Raw genomic sequence first — 13,025 nt, 5'->3', positions numbered from 1 at the left:
GGCGAGAGGCCTACTCCCCCTCCCACACTCATCCACACCAGGGACTCGCCTGGAGATGCAGAGGGGACGGGAGGAGAGGTAGAGGGGAGTGAGTGGGTGGGTGGTTTGGCTGGATCAATCAATCAAGAGTTAAACAGAGGGAACAAGTAAAAAAATCCATCCATTACTGCTTGTCAATAGTGAAGTCCAATACAGAAATGTCCAAAAGCCACATTAGGCTAGTAGAGACATAAAAAACAAAATTATAAAATTGAGTCCATTAGTTAAAGGAGATAAATAAATTATGGCAACTAGTCAGGTTGCAATCAATCAATCAAGAGTTAAGTCCCCTCACTCCCAAAGTATTTCATCCAGGCACAGTTATGGGACTGAAATAGTCCAATATTTGTATCCTTAAGTGCATCCTTGGGTTTGTTTGTAGACGTCAAAATGAGCTGTCTGTTAATGAACTTCGGGCACATCCATGGCAGTCACCGTTCAAGATCAGTCACTTTTAATCCAGAAAGATGTCCTTCTTTTGCCATTCCAACTGGGTCGTCCACTTCCTCCGGTCCAGCGGCCGGGGCCAAGATGTCTGCCACAGTGGCCTTTGAGTCCATTCTCCTCGGCCATGCTGTCCCAGCACACCGCTCACCCATCTACGAAGCGAGACGTTGTCGGGCACCGCTCTGTAAAAAAAACCTTCCATGATTTCCCACGGGACGTAGTCGGATATCAGCGTCCCCGAAAACATTCATGTTTTATTAAAAAGATAAAGGTGACATAGTGTGGAGTACGGTTTCATAATGCGAGGTATCTCAAACACTGCTCACCTTCTAAAAAGCTACTCACTTGAGACACACTTAACCTGTCACCAAGTATAGATTATTTGATTTATTCAAGTATACACAACTACTTTTGATTGTCATTATGAGTGGAGGTAGAATAAGTCCTGCACCTAAGTAGATACAATTTGTGTAGACAATTCCTTTGTAGCGTTCGCCCAATGGAGTTCATGCGCAGCGCACCACTTCAGCAGCTCCCCTTCAGCACCTTGGACAGTGCTCGAGCAATGGGTTACGTAAACAAACAAAGATTTAAAAAAATACAATTAAAGCTTTACTCTTGGCTAAATACCTGCCCCGCAAGAGGAGCCCCCTCTCTAATAGTACTGATGACATACCTTATATTGGCTTTGCTATTTCAGAAGTTTGTAGACAATTCAGTCCAATTTAGTCAAAAGTTATTTTAGTATAGGAATAACTTAAAAGGTGACTTCAGCATATAAAACATTAGCGCAATGACGAACGATATGAAGCCCATAAAGGGATTCATATCAAAACCACTTTATAATTAGGCTCACGGATATTTAACATGGACCTAAAGAGGATCCTTAAGAGGTCAGAGAGATGCAACAGAGACACACAAAAGATACCAACAATTGTGGCTCGGTATCAAACTAGTTCTTTGGTAAATAAATAATAATAGCCTACCTAAACAGTTTGCTTAAGTTAAACACACACACACACACTCCCCATTAACACATGCATGCAAACTATTCAGCTAAGTTTAACAATAACATTACCTGTAACCATGTTGTGCTCTGTGACCTCACCTGTGACCAACACAGATAGACGTGCCTGAGCCCGCCCCTCTCCCATACCATTGGACGCCTGCGGATGGCTTAAGACACATTAGTGCCATCTCATTTGCTCTGGACAGTGACAATTGTCTTGGGTATTAATTAATCCTACACTGTAACACGTAGCCAGGTGTCTATGCCCATGCTTATATTACAAGGCTTGCAAAGTAGCAAAGAATTAAAAAAATGATTGTGGTGCTTTTAGGCACTAAACACACAAGCTGTTTGACTCACACAGTAACTAACTAACTATCTAGAATAACTTAGTTAGGCTACTAAGAAAAAACTCCCTGTGCTTTTAGATCTTAGAGAGACATTAACAAACTGAAACTACTAAAGTCACATAATTGCTGTTCACCTGCTTCGTTAAAGGGTCAATCTGCAGTTGCTTCATACGTTTTGGGACTTATGAATTAATGATTCTTGAAAAATATAACTTATAAATTACTCATGAGCTCAGTTAAATTGTCGTACCCCATCAGAACCCAAAATATAAAGTTATTTCACTCCAATGTTTGGAAACAAAGTTAATGTAAAAAAACACTATATAGCTTCTAAACATGGTTAAAACTAAAATGTTAATATCAAGGATGGCCAGTCTTTGCATCCATAACTCTGTCTATGAATTTGAGAGTGGTTACATTTCTTCAGCCCCATCCCTCAGCTTTTTACCAAAACAGGAGTGTGGAGTACGCTTTATTATTGTTTTAACTGCTGATTGACACTTTAAGGAGATAATTAATGAGATAACATACTTATTGTTATTGACTAGACTACATGGATACCGCTCCTGGGTGACAGAGGTAGAATATATTATTATCTTGTATTGGTGTTATACTGCCATCGTCTGTCTGAGTAATTCCATCTCATGACAGTAGTATATGATCCCTGATAATGAAGGAAATGTAGGCTAGTAGTCTACTTAAGCAATAAGTCACGAGGGGATGACAATCAGCATTCAGGGCTCGAACCACCCAGTTTATAATTAAGCAATAAGGCAATAAACCACGGCTAAGGGATGTTCTTAAGTACGACGCAACGCGGAGTGCCTGGATACAGCCCTTAGCCGTGGTATATTAGCCATATACCACAAACCCCCAAGGCGCCTTATTGCTATTATAACCTGGCAATTAGAGCAGTAAAAAATAAATATTGTCATACCCGTGGTATACAGTCTGATATACCACAGCTGTCAGCCAATCAGCATTCAGGGCTTGAACCACCCAGTTTATCATGTATTTTATAAACTCAGTTATGAATGAAAGCATCTTCTCTTAACTTGTTATAAAAACTGTCAATCAATCATATCTATTAGCACATGGTGCTGCTGCACCCACCCACCCCCCCTACACACACCCACCCACCCCCACACACACACACACCCATCCACCCCCCCACACACACACACCCACCCACCCACCCCCACACACACATTGTGATGCATAACATATTTCTTATACTTCCCTCTCTCAAGACCTGTCTCAGTTCAAGCTGTTACCCAAAATGGTGGGCAAGGACCACTGGTGAGTCACAGGATCACTGTGGTGAGTCAAAGTTAGTTTCCACTGGGCTGTTCATGCATAGTTGGGCTGTGGTGGGGAAAGACTGTCTTCACCTTAAAGGGATAGTTCGGGATTTTGACAATGAGGCCCATTATCTACTTCCCCAGAGTCAAATGAACTCGTGGATACCCTTTTTATTTATCTGTGTGCAACTTTCTTTATACTGGGCGAAGATACATAAAAATGGAATCCACAAGTTCATCTGACGTCAAAATCCCAAACTATGCCTTAAAGTTGAGGGACACAAACATTTGAAGGCTTGATGAAGGTCATATTATAGCACCAACTATGATAGACTGTTCAATGGAAAAACATTTAAATGATTTATGTCCCAAAAATGTATTTAACTATCCAGGTCAATCATATGACATCAATTCATTTGACATAGTTTGAAAAGTTTGTTTTAAGTATTTGGCTTGGAAAATACAAGAAACCAATCATTATCCCCCTAGCAATGGAACAAATTACAAACTTGCTTTAGCGCAGTGATTCACAAACTTTTTATAGTCCCGTACCCCTTCAAAACATTCAACCTCCAGCTGCATACCCCTTCTAGCACCAGGGTCAGCGCACACTCAAATGTTGTTTTTTGGCATCATTGTAAGCCTGCCACACACACACACACACACACACACACACACACACACACACACACACACACACACACACACACACACACACTCTTATTTTTGCATTGGTTGTTATTTTGCCCTGCAGAACGTCACGTTCGTAATTTGTTTTGTTGTTATCGGTGTTCATTAAACGTACCACGCTGCGCTTTGGTCCACTTCTTCCCATGACGATCGTGACACATACACGTTAGCCAAATACATTTAAACTCAGTTTTTCACAATTCCTGATATTTAATCCTAGTAAAAATTCCCTGTCTTAGGTAAATTAGGATCACCACTTTATTTTAAGAATGTGAAATGTCAGAATAATAGTAGAGAGAATGATTTATTTCAGCTTTTATTTCTTTCATCACATTCCCAGTGGGTCAGAAGTTTACATACACTCAAATAGTATTTGGTAACATTGCCATTAAATTGTTTAACTTGGGTCAAACGTTTCGGGTAGCCTTCCACAAGCTTCCCACAATAAGTTGGGTGAATTTTGGCCCATTCCTCCTGACAGAGCTGGTGCAACTGAGTCAGGTTTGTAATCCTCCTTGCTCACAAATTCTTACACAAAAGCTTGCACAGGACGTACCGGACTGGGGAGGCACACTGGAGGCCTGGTGCGTGGAGCCGGCACAGGTGGCACCGGACTGGTGACACGCACTTAAGGGAGAGTGCGGGGAGCTGGCACAGGATGTACCGGACTGGGGAGGCGCACTGGTGGCCTGGTGCGTGGAGCTGGCACAGGACGTACTGGACTGGGGAGGCGCACTGGAGGCCTGGTGCGTGGAGCCGGCACAGGTGGCACCGGACTGGTGACACGCACTTCAGGGAGAGTGAGTGGAGCCGGCACAGGTGGCACCGGACTGGTGACATACACTTCAGGAAGGGTGTGGAGAGCTGGCACAGGACTCACCAGACTGCTGACAGGCTCTTCAGGTCGGGTTCCGTGCAGAACACACTTACATAGCATTTCTCTCATCTCTCTCTCTCCCAACTTCTCCATCGTCTCCCTGACGGTCTCTGGCTCTTCCCACGGCTCAGCCGCCAGCTCCATGTGCCCCCACCCAAAAGAATCGTGGGGTTTCTTTGGCAGCGGACTGACGACACGCTCCTCATGGCGAGTGCGAGGAACCGGCACAGAACATCCCGGACTGGGGAGGCGCACTGGAGATCTGGTGTGTGGAGCCGGCACAGATGGCACCGGACTGATGACCCGCTCTTCATTCCGCCTGCGCTGCAGCCTACTCCTTGCTAACTCTTCTCTCCGGTATCCTTCCTCACATTGTTCAATCGACTCCCAGGTGGGCTCTGGCACTCTCCTCCGCTCGACCGGCCACCCCTCGTGCCCTCCCCAAAAAATCTTGGGGTTTCTGTGGCCGTGGTCCCTGGCGTTGTCGCTGTCCCCCTATGCTCCTTGGCGACTCCCGCCAAGGAAGGGTCTCGTGTCTTCCCATGATTTCTTCCCATGTCCAAAACACCTTCTCCTCCATGGCACGCTGCTTGGTCCTTTCGTGGTGGGATATTCTGTCACGATCGTCGTAATGAGTGGACCAAGGCGCAGCGTGATTGAAGTTCCACATCTTTATTTCGGTAAAACTTTAAACAAAAACAATAAACCAATAACGAAACGTGAAAGACGTGGTGCACATGCACAAACACAAAACAATATCCCACAAACACAGGTGGGAAAAATGACTACCTAAATATGATCCCCAATTAGAGGCAACGATTACCAGCTGCCTCTAATTGGGAACCATACAAAAAACAACATGGAAATATGAAGATAGAACACCCCCTAGTCCCGCCCTGGCCTACTACACCATAGAGAACCAAGGGCTCTCTATGGTCAGGGCGTGACAGCTTGTTGCAATTTTGATGAGGCTCTCTTGTTCAGATATCGGTAAGTGGACTGGAGGCAGGGCATGAAAGGGATAACGAATCCAGTTGTTTGTCATCCGTTTCGGGAAAGTACCTGCGTAATTGCGCACCCAACTCACTCAGGTGCTTCGCTATATCACATTTGACATTGTCTTTAAGCTTGAGTTAATTTTCACACAAAAAAATCATACAATGATGGAAAGACCTGTGTGTTGTCCTTGTTAATGCAGAGAAGAGCTCCAACTTCTTAATCATAGCCTCAATTTTGTCCCACACATTGAATATAGTTGCGGAGAGTCCCTGTAATCCTAGATTCAGATCATTCAGGCGAGAAAAAACATCACCCAGATAGGCCAGTCGTGTGAGAAACCCGTCATCATGCAAGCGGTCAGACAAGTGAAAGTTATGGCCAGTAAAGAAAACTTTAACCTCGTCTCTCAATTTAAAAAAACATGTCAATACTTTGCCCCTTAATAATCAGCGCACTTCTGTATGTTGTAAAAGCGTTACATGGTTGCTGCCCATATCATTGCACAGTGAAGAAAATACTCAAGAGTTCAGGGGCCTTGCTTTATCAAAGTTAACCATTTTCACTATAGTGTCCAAAATGTATTTCAAGCTGTCAGGCATTCATTTGGCAGCAAGAGCCTCTCTGTGGATGCTGCAGTGTACTTAAGTGGCGTCGGAGCAACTGCTTGCACGCACGTTATCACTCCACTATGTCTCCCTGTCTTGGCTTTTGTGCCATCAGCACAGATACCCACACATCTTGACCACCAAAGTCCATTTGATGTCACAAAGCTGTCCAGTACTTAAAAAATATCCTCTCCTGTTGTCCTGGTTTCCAGTGGTTTGCAGAAGAGGATGTCTTCTTTAATTGACCCCACATAAACGTAACGGACATATACCAGGAGCTGTGTCAGGCCGCCACGTCTGTTGACTCATCCAGCTGTAATGCATAGAATTCACTGGCTTGTATGCGGAACAGTAATTGTTTCAAAACATCTCCTGCCATGTCACTGATGCGTCGTGAAACAGTGTTGTTTGATGAAGGCATTGTCTGTATACTTTTTGGGGCCTTTTCCCCCAGCATTGTCAAAAAAATCTAATCTAATTTTATATTTTCCAGCCATATCCACGGCAGCAGGAATAGTATGGGGCTTGCCTGTCCCAGCCACTCGGTAGCTCACCATATAAGACGCTTCTAGCCCCTTCTTATTAAAACTTCTTCTTAATAGGGGGCGCTATTTTCACTTTGGGAAAAAATAGTGCCCAAATTAAACGGCCTCGTACTCTGTTCTAGATCATATGATATGCATATTATTATGCAGAACTCATTTGGCAGACAAACTTCCAAACAGGAAGTGAAAATTCTGAAATGGGTCTCTGTGAAAGGCTTCGCCTATTCAATTGCCTTGTATTTATGGATATGTATGCACTTCATACGCCTTCCACTAGATGTCAACAGGCAGTAGAACGTTGAATGAGGTGTCTAGCCTGATGTGGGACCGAATGAGAGCTTTTGGAGTGACAGGTCACCCATATTGGCAGTATTTTGCTGCGCACCTGGGTGCACCATATCGTTGTCTGCAATGCCTTAGGTAGACACGAAGAAATGCTCCGTCTGGGACGTTATTGGATACATACGAGAAAAATATCCTAAAGATGGATTCTCAACTGAGTTTGACCAGTTTATTCGACTTTTATTATCACTTTTTGAATTTTTCGTTCCATGCGTCAAACTTGCTAATTCGACAGAAGAAATGGACATTCTAAAACAAAACAACGATTTATTGTGGAACAAAGATTCCTGGCACTGCATTCTGATGAAAGTTCATCAAAGGTGAGAGAATATTTATGATGTTATTTCGTATTTTTGGTGAATATGTTGACTCCAACATGGCGGAGAATGGCTGAGCGCTGTCTCAGATTATTGTATGCTGTGCTTTTTACTAAAGTTATTTTTTTAAATCTAACACAGCGGTTGCATTAAGAACCAGTGTATCTTTAATTATATGTCCAACATGTATTTTCAGCAAAGTTTATGATGAGTTTTTCTGTTAGATTACGTGACTCTCTAAAATTTGGAGCATTTTGGCGCCATGTTCACAATGTAATGTAAAACCAGGATTTGTAGCTATAAATATGCACATTTTCGAACAAAACATAAATGTATTGTATAACATGATGTTATAAGACTGTCATCTGATGAAGTTGTTCAAAGGTTAGTGATTATTTTTATCTCTTTGTGGGTTTTGTGAAAGCTATCTTTGCGGTGAAAAAATGGCGTTGTGTTTTGGGCTATTGTGGTGAGCTAACATAAATATGTTGTGTTTTCGCTGTAAAACATTTTAAAAATCGGACATGTTGGCTGGATTCACAAGATGTTTATCTTTAATTATGTGTACAACATGTATTTTTCATAAATGTTTTATGATGAGTATTTCTGTATTTCACGTTGCTCTCTGTAATTATTCCGGCTGTTTTGAAGCCATTTATGATCATGGCGCCAATGTAAAACCAGGATTTGTAGCTATAAATATGCACATTTTCGAACAAAACATAAATGTATTGTATAACATGATGTTATAAGACTGTCATCTGATGAAGTTGTTCAAAGGTTAGTGATTATTTTTATCTCTTTGTGGGTTTTGTGAAAGCTATCTTTGCGGTGAAAAAATGGCGTTGTGTTTTGGGCTATTGTGGTGAGCTAACATAAATATATGTTGTGTTTTCGCTGTAAAACATTTAAAAAATCGGACATGTTGGCTGGATTCACAAGATGTTTATCTTTCATTTGCTGTATTGGACTTGTGATTTCATGATATTTATATGCTATTATTTACTTGTGGCGCTATGCTAGGCTATGCTAGTCAGCGTTTCTGATGAGGAGGATCCCGGATCCCGGAGTGGTATCCGTTGCTTTTATACATGCCTTACTACTCGAAAGTCGTCTTAATTCTCGCTCAAAAAAACTCCAGTGGCTTATTTTTCAAATTGGCATATTTCGTTTATAAATGTCTGCACAATAGTGGAGGTTTCATTGAGTTGTGAGGTAGTACTTTTGCACATATGACATACTGAGGAAAGGCACTACTCCCAATATAAATAAACTCCAAATCAATGTAGTTCTCATCATATTTGCGCCTCTTCAATGGTCCAACGTCCCTGTCTATTGTTCAGTGCTTTCCCGGGTAAGGGGGCAGTAGCTCTTCGGCTGCATCAGGTTCACAACTGTCAGTGTCCATGCTAGCTGGGCTAACAACAAATTTAGAATTACTGATGCTATCATTGGATGTGCTCGTGGAAGCAGAACAACTTGTGTTGTCGACAGGTGCAGGTGTAGTACTATGGATGCGGGCCTTACTTTTTTGAACGATTTATCCATTTTCGAGCAAACGGAATGAGCAGCAGCTACGTTTGGCTACATACGGACCTTTAGTAGAATTCCCGAGAGAGAGTAATGGTTAATGTGATTGGATGTAAATTATTTGACTAGGCTACCTGTATTTGACATTGTGTTATTTCGCTGAACACTAGATGGTTTAATTTTATTTTTGGCAGTGAAACGAGGCTACTCAGGCGAGATAAAAATATATATCACATTTTTATTTGGAGTATCCCCGACGGCATTGCGCGTACCCCTGGGGATAGATCGGCTGGGACTGTGTACATCAACCGGTGCGGCACTATCAGAGGTCATCGTGTGTCACGATTCCTAATGAAGGTGGCTCCCCTTCCTGTTCGGGTGGCGCTCAGCGGTTGCCGTCACCGGCCTACTAGCTGCCACTGATCCTTTTTTCCCCTTTTCTGTTTATTGGTTTCACCTGTTTTGTGTTTGGTTAATTAGTTAGGCTATATTACCCAGCAGGCCCGCCTGCTATTTGTGCGGGATTGTTTGTGTAACTAGGGTGCACGTTAGAGGTATACGTGTTTCGTGTTTTGTGGGTTTTGCTGGACTGTTTCAGTCCCCGGTTTTGGGGCATTTGTTTTGTGTGCGCCCTATGTTTTGTGGGGTGGCTTATGTTCACCGTTAAGTGCATTAAATTAGCACTACCACTGAACTCTCTGCTTCCTGCACCTGACTTCGCACCCACTACACCCAGATCGTTACAGAATCCCGCACCTTCAAATGAAGTCAGCAGGAGCAGCTGCCAACCCCCTTCCATCGATGGAGGAACGCGTCCTTCATCACACCACCGTCCTTCATCAGATAGGATCAGCGATGGATCAGATGATGGAGAGAATGGACCGATGGGAGAGGAGTGGTCTCCTCTCTTCACCTCCGGTTCCTCCGACGATTCCACCTTCTCCTCCCTCCGCATCCGGCTCGGGCACACTTCGTCTTGCGCTCCCTAGGGAGTATGATGGAGCGGCGGCTGGGTGCCAGGGGTTTTTGCTCCAACTCGAGCTGTACCTGGCTACCGTGAAACCAACTCCCTCGGATGAGGAGAGGGTGAGTGCCCTCGTCTCCTGCCTGACGGGTCGTGCTCTGGAGTGGGCCAACGCGGTCTGGAATGGTCCAGACTCGGCAAAGGAGCACTATCCAGAATTCACCCACCGTTTTCGTGCCGTATTTGACCACCCTCCAGAGGGCCGAGCGGCGGGTGAGACTATTCCATCTTAGGCAGGAGAAGAGGATCGCGCAGGATTTTGCGGTAGAGTTCTGGACCTTGGCCGCTGGGGCTGGGTGGAACGACAGGGCCCTGATAGACCACTACCGGTGTAGTCTCCGGGAGGACGTCCGCAGGGAGCTAGCTTGTCGGGACGCCGCTCTCTCCCTCGACGAACTAATAGACATGTCTATCCGGCTGGACAATCTGCTGGCTGGACAATCTGCTGGCTGCCCGCGGGCGTTCGGAGAGGGTCCTGTCTGTTCCACTACCTAGCGCTCCCGCTCCCATTCCGATGGAGTTAGGGGGGGCCGTGCCGAGGGGTACCGGAGGAGGAGGCTCCTCCTGCACTAGCTGTGGTTGGAGAGGACACACGGCCGACCGGTGCTGGGGGAGCCCGTCTGGGAGTCGAGAGGGCAGGCGGAACACTTCTCGGTTACCCCAGGTAAGTCAGCACCAAACTCACTTAGAACCCCCTGTTGGTCACATGTTTGTATTTATTTATTTTTTCTTGAATTTTCTCCCTCTTCCCAGCATAAGGCGCTAGTCGATTCAGGCGCAGCTGGGAACTTTATGGATCGCGGACTCGCCATCAAGCTGGGTATTCCGCTAGTGCCGATAGATCCCCCCTTTCCCGTGCACTCCCTAGATAGCCGGCCATTAGGGTCAGGGTTGGTCAGGGAGGCCACAGTTCCACTGGACATGGTAACGCAGGGGAATCATAAGGAGCGGATTAGTTTCTTCCTTAGCGATCTTTTCGAGGAAGCTCAGTCCGGCGGAGCGTAACAATGATGTGGGGGACTGGGAGTTATTGGCGGTGGTCAAGGCCCTGAGGGTGTGGAGACACTGGCTTGAGGGGGCTAGGCACCCTCTTCTCATCTGGACCGACCACCAGAATCTGGAGTATATCCGGACAGCTAGGAGACTGAATCCGCGTCAGGCAAGGTGGGCCATGTTCTTCCTCCGATTCAGGTTCACCCTGTCTTATACACCAGGCTCCTTGAACACGAAGGCCGACGCGCTGTCCCGTCTCTATGACACGGAGGATCGGCCCACCGATCCTACTCCCATCCTTCCAGCCTCTAGGCTGGTGGCACCAGTGGTATGGGAGGTGGACATCGAGCGGGCGTTACGGGTGGAACCTGCGCCTCCTCAGTGTCCGACTGGTCGCAAGTACGTGCCGCTTGGTGTTCGTGATCAACTGATTCGGTGGGCTCACACACTACCCTCTTCGGGTCATCCGGGTGTGGCGAGGACAGTGCGGGGTCTCAGGGAGAAGTACTGGTGGCCCACCTTGGCTAAGGACGTTAGGTTCTATGTCTCTTCCTGTTCGGTGTGCGCCCAGAGTAAGGCTCCTAGGCACCTTCCTAGAGGGAAGTTACAGCCCCTCCCCGTTCCACAACGGCCATGGTCTCACTTGTCAGTGGATTTCCTGACCGATCTTCCACACTCTCAGGGAAACACCACGGTCCTGGTTGTTGTGGATCGGTTTTCTAAGTCCTGCCAACTCCTCCCGTTGCCCGGTCTCCCTACAGCCCTACAGACTGCGGAGGCGCTATTTACCCACGTCTTCCAGCACTACGGGGTCCCGGAGGACATCGTCTCTGATCGAGGTCCCCAGTTCACATCCCGGGTATGGAGGGCGTTTATGGAGCGTCTGGGGGTCTCGGTCAGCCTGACCTCCGGTTATCACCCCAAGAGTAATGGGCAGGTGGAGAGAGTGAACCAGGAGGTGGGTAGGTTTCTGCGGTCATATTGCCAGGACCGGCCAGGGGAGTGGTCTAGGTACGTCCCATGGGCGGAGTTGGCCCAGAACTCACTCCGTCACTCCTCTACGAACCTATCACCATTTCAGTGTGTGTTGGGCTACCAGCCGGTCCTGGCACCATGGCATCCGAGTCAGACCGAGGCTCCTGCGGTGGAGGAGTGGGTGCAGCGCTCCAAGGAGACCTGGAGAGCCGTCCAGGAATCTCTTAAGCAAGCCGGTGGACGGCAGAAGAGGAGTGCTGACCGCCACCGCAGTGAGGCCCCCGTGTTTGTACCGGGGGACAGGGTCTGGCTCTCAACCCGAAACCTACCCCTCCGGCTTGCCCTGCCGGAAGCTGGGGCCGGAAGCTGAGGACTGCTGAGTTCAGGTCTCGTCCCAAGGATGATAAGGATGATTTTGGCACAGTGGGAGTGAGATTTGTCGAGAGAATGGATCCGTGCTTTTTGGTTGATACATATGTGGTGTCAGGTTGGGTGGAGGAGAGGTTGGGGACTGTTGAGTTGGGTTAGGTAACTCGAGTGGACTCTATTTTTTGCTTCCTCAGCCCAGAGGGAGCGGGGCGCTCCGGATTACGAGATTAGTGCTTTGCTCTCCGGAGCAGGGTGCCGTTGAAAGGAGTAATAACAGGGGTGGCATTAAGTGTTGAGGAGCAGTTGAAAGTGAAGATTCCCAATGTCTGTGACACCGCTGTTTGGTGAGATGTAGATATGGTGGGGAAACGGAGAAGAAATTATATGTCATGCTGAGTTTTGATGCAGAGTCTTTAGCAGATAAGGTCAAGGTAGGAAGTGTCAGGTATCCCGTGAGAGTTTATGTTATGAAAATATTATGGTGTTTTAGGTGTCAAGGTTATGGGCATAGTGCAGCAGTGTGTAAGAGGGAGATGCCTAGGTGTGCAGGAGGGCATTTTTTATTTAACTAGGCAAGTCAGTTAAGAACAAATTCTCATTTACAATGACGGCC

Source organism: Salvelinus alpinus, chromosome 3, assembly GCF_045679555.1.
Source record: "Salvelinus alpinus chromosome 3, SLU_Salpinus.1, whole genome shotgun sequence".
Lineage (NCBI taxonomy): Eukaryota > Metazoa > Chordata > Actinopteri > Salmoniformes > Salmonidae > Salvelinus > Salvelinus alpinus.
This window is presented reverse-complemented; position numbering follows the sequence as displayed.